The following is a 4,642-nucleotide window of genomic DNA, read 5'->3' as shown; positions in this document are numbered from 1 at the left end:
CCCCTCTCCCTCCACCACCACTGCCACCACCCCTCTCCCTCCACCACCACTGCCACCACCCCTCTTCCTCCACCACCGCCACCACCCCTCTCCCTCCACCACCACTGCCACCACCCCTCTCCCTCCACCACCACCGCCACCACCCCTCTCCCTCCACCACCACTGCCACCACCCCTCTCCCTCCACCACCACTGCCACCACCCCTCTCCCTCCACCACCACTGCCACCACCCCTCTCCCTCCACCACCACCCCACGTAGTTTTCCTGGATTAATTCCTGCTTTATTTCTTTTCTCTTTTTTTTCTCTCTCTCCCAGATCGGAATGTTTGGCACCACTCCAACCACCACCAAAAAACAACAACAGCCAAACAGGATCTTCTTGAAGGCAGCGTACACCACCACCACCACACCACCACGTGACCACTAAACAACAAGAGCATGAGCAGCAGCAACAACAACAACAGCAAAACAGGATTCTCTGGAAGGTAGCGTGTCACACTGGAAGTATTCTGTCGCTTTTGAAAAATCGCACCGGACCCACACACAATTCACACACACACACACACACACACACACTAACATGAGCACATCAATCGACGCCTGCATGCACGAGCGCGCGCGCACCCTGACCCCCCCCCCCCTTACCTCCCACGCACCCCCCCCACACACACATAATACGAGACGGATAGAGTGGTGAAGGGGGGAAAGGCAGTATGTGTGTGTGTGTGTGTGTGTGTGTGTGTGTGTGTGAGTGTGTGCTCGCGAGTGTGTGTGTGTTCGAGTGTGTGTGTTCGAGTGTGTGTGTGTGTGTGTGTGTGTGTGTGTGTGTGTGTGTGTGCGTGCGTGCGTGCGTGCGTGCGTGCGTGCGTGCGTGCGTGTGTGTGTGTGTGTGTGTGTGTGTGATGATGATGATGATGATGATGATACGCGCGCACGACATGCATTCGACAGACACTCTCGCCTCTGTGCACTAGATATACCTTCTAGTGTGCGCACACGCATTCGCATAACTTGTTTTGTGTGTACAAAATTTGCGCCGTGAAAACTTGTGCGTTTGCTACTAGGTATGTATGTAGCTGCAAAACAAACGCGTGTCGATATTATGCGAAAGATTGCATGCTGCGGTGCAGCTGTGAATGACACAGAGAGAAACGCTTACAAACTGATTCAAAAGGCGCGGGCTGGTGAAGTGTGCATCTACCCGCGCTCAGGACAGTCTGAAACATGCGCGCACTTGAGTTGACATTAACGGACAGCGCGCTTCAATTCAGGAAGAGTTTTGAATTGGGCTTCTCTCTCTCTCTCTCTCTCTCTCTCTCAGCTCGCGCGCGCGTGAGTCAGTGTGTGTGTGTTTGCGTCAGTGCACTGATGCCGCGCGTGCGTGCATGCGCGCGCCTGTGCGTATGCATGTGTGTGCACACGTCTGCTTGCGTGCACAGTGGGTGTGTGCGTATACGATTATGTGTGTGTGTGTGTGTGTGTGTGCGTGCGCGGCGCGTGCGTCCATTTCTGTACAATCACCTGCACACACGCACGCACACATTCAGTGTGTCGGGAAAGGCGGACGGTGAAGTAGGATGCGTGCGCATGCGCGGGCGCGAATTCCTAGAACTCCGATTATGCAAATCTTCCGACGAAGTCTCAGCGGCTCAAGGTCACTCACTCAATCCAAAACAGTCCACGTCTGTCCCTTGCAGAGAAGAAGACACTTTTTCAGAAATGAATACTGGCTCAGAAACTGATACAACGGTGGCTTGGACGCGGAAAGTTCTTACTGTACACACATACGGAAACTGACAGCCTCGGATGTGACATCGTCAAAGTACCCCCCTCGCTGAATTTTTTCCCGGTATCATAATGACATAAATCTTCGAATGATCGCCCCCCTCCCTCCCTTAACCCCCCATTCCCCACCCCCTGTGTGCTTTGTGGCTCAGTAAGTAAGGATCTATCCTGTCCCTGCTGTCTGGTTGAAAATGACTCCTTTTCAACGGGGTTAATGACTACAGTTTCAGTTTCAGTTTCTCATGGCAGCCGGACACAGCGTTCGGGCAAATCCATATGTGTGTGTGTGTGTGTGTGTGTGTGTGTGTGAAAGAGAGAGAGAGAGTGTGTGTGTTTGTGTGAGAGAGAGAGACAGAGACAGAGATAGAGACGTTCATACACACTTCCATCAACCATCGTCTTTTTTTCTTCTTAACACTGGTAAACGTGTAAGCACGAGAGACAGAGACAGAGAGAGAGAGAGAGAGAGAGTGTGTGTGTGCACGGACGTCCGTGGTGTGTGTGTGTGTGGGTGGGGGGGGGGGGGGGGCTGGGGGGGTTGCTCATGGCATTTTTGGTATGTATACGGCATAACACTAATGTGATTTGTTATGTGAAAATAAAACATAAGAAAACCCCCACATCCAACAACATGTGTTTTGTAAAGCACCTAGAGGTAAAACCTGACTTTGGGTGGTGGTGGTGGTGGTGGTGGTAGTGGAAGGGAGTGGATCATTTCTCACTGAGCTGAAGTTTCCCCCATCCCAGACCAGTCGACACAGAGCCAAATCTAAGCCAGACAGAGTTACCCCGGAGGGGAGATGGGGGAGGTTGGGGGGGGGGGGGGGGACAACAACAACAGCAACAACAAGGGGGTGGGAGGGGTACAACAAATATGCTGCTACACCGGTCCGCGGGGACTCACTTTCACTTTCACAGTGCACGTGCACTCCGGAAAGTCTCCGGTCGGAACTGAGCTTGTTCTGTCATCGTAATCGTCACTTGGGTGTGACTTTGTAACAGGCACTTTGATTGGGTCGCATAGGGGCGTGTCGCTTTTCAAACGACTCTGTGTGTGTGTGTGTGTGTGTGTGTGTGTGTGTGTGTGTGTTGTTGTTGTTGTTGTTGTTGTTGTTGCTTTGACTTGGTGAGGTTTCAGTTCGTTGTCAAAGCGTGCAGGGTGATCCATAAACGCTTGACTGGCACATCAGTGATAAACCCAACGTGCTGATCACGCCGTGCCCACTCAGGTTTGTCTTGTAAGGCACGACGTAATCAAAGAAAAACAAATAGGTAAACAATGATGATAACAGATAGTACTTACGTGGCGCAAACTCCCCATGTCAGTAATCATTTAGCTCAAAGCGCCTTACATGAAGCAACACATATACAATAGTTCATAATAACATACCTCTGCACATAAAAAACCGCGCATTTTTGTGTATCTATACACGAAGACAATACTACAAACTGCAGATATGTCCAACCACACACACACACACACACACACACACACACACACACACACACACACACACACACACACACACACACAGACCAAAAAACAAAAAAAGCCACTACACACGCACACACGGGCACATAAACGCTCACGCACACACAATCCCCCACCCCTCCCACACACACTACATGGTGATTTCAGTAGAGGGCAAAGTGGGGTGGGCAGGAGGAGAAAGAATGCAGACATTTAGCTGTGCTTCATCACACCCAAAGCCTGTTTGAACAGTTGGCTTTTCAAGTTTGTTAAATACACTAAGAAACTGTATCATGAAAGATAGTTTTGAAAGCAAATGACTGAACTAAAATCAGGAATGAAACATGGGCCGCTGTGTGCACACGGAAGACTTGTCTACTTATGTTTGGAAAAAAAAAGAAAAAAAAAAGAGGTTAAAAACCCCCCAGAGAAACAGGATTTTTTCATTCTTTCTCTGTCTCACTTCTTAGTTTGTTGCTCAGTTTCAGTTTCCTAAGGAGGCGTCACTGTGTTCGGACAAATCCATACACATCACACCACATGTGGTAGATGCCAAACAAGCAGCATAACCCAAGCCATGAGGGCATGCATATGTATATATATATATATATATTCATCTGTCCATCACAGTGGATTTCTTCTACAGAATTTTGCCAGAGGACAACACACACGTTGCCTTCGGTTTATCGTCTCATCCGAAAGACTATACGTTCAGTTCAATGTTCCAGTAAGAGAATATGGGAGAAACGGCGGTAGCGGGATTCGAACCCAGACCCTCACGGACTCTGTATATTGGCAGATGAGCGTCTTAACCATTCTGCTACGCCCCTCCTTGCTGTTCATCTAATCATTATTTAATCAATCTATCTGATGCTGTGAGAAATGCAGTTCGCGCAAGGGTTGCACGCGGTGTGTGATTGTGTTTTCCATGGACTGAGAGATGCACGCACGCGCGCGCAGAACATCACGAATGTGTCCTTGCATAGTCACACACACGAACGTGCATTTACACTCATGGGTACACAGTCACACACACCCCCACGCACGCGCCCGCGCGCACACACACACACACACACACACGCACGCACCCACACAGTGTAGAGTGCATGCACACATATACACACTCACTCATATCTCTTCCTCGACAGTCCTTACCTCCGATAATTAATTTAAAACTTTTATCAAATTTTCTCTCAAGTCTTCCTCTCTTTCCGAATGCGTTTAGAGTGGTGGGAGGGGGTCGGGGGGAGGGTATGGAGTTCCAGTTCTTTCAAGAAGGCGTCAGGGCGCTAGGACAAATCCATACACCCACATCTGCTAGGCTGGACACCCTACAGCGCACTCGGCAGGTCGTGAGCGCACGCATATATCATATTTGTGTACTTA

At 49.9% G+C, this 4,642-nt stretch overlaps 1 long non-coding RNA gene across 1 annotated transcript in view; it reads left to right on the top strand.

Annotated features, from left to right (window-relative positions):
- Positions 1-324: 324 nt before the first annotated feature.
- The window catches only part of LOC143299995 (uncharacterized), a 53,133-nt gene continuing 48,815 nt past the window's right edge, over positions 325-4,642 (top strand). Inside the window, exon 1 of the long non-coding RNA XR_013057595.1 lies at positions 325-485. This is a non-coding gene — a long non-coding RNA (uncharacterized LOC143299995). The remainder of the gene's footprint in view (positions 486-4,642) is intronic.

Source organism: Babylonia areolata, chromosome 25, assembly GCF_041734735.1.
Source record: "Babylonia areolata isolate BAREFJ2019XMU chromosome 25, ASM4173473v1, whole genome shotgun sequence".
Taxonomy (NCBI): Eukaryota; Metazoa; Mollusca; class Gastropoda; order Neogastropoda; family Buccinidae; genus Babylonia; species Babylonia areolata.
The sequence above is the reverse complement of the archived record's forward strand: the minus strand, read 5'-3'. Positions and strand labels throughout refer to the sequence as shown.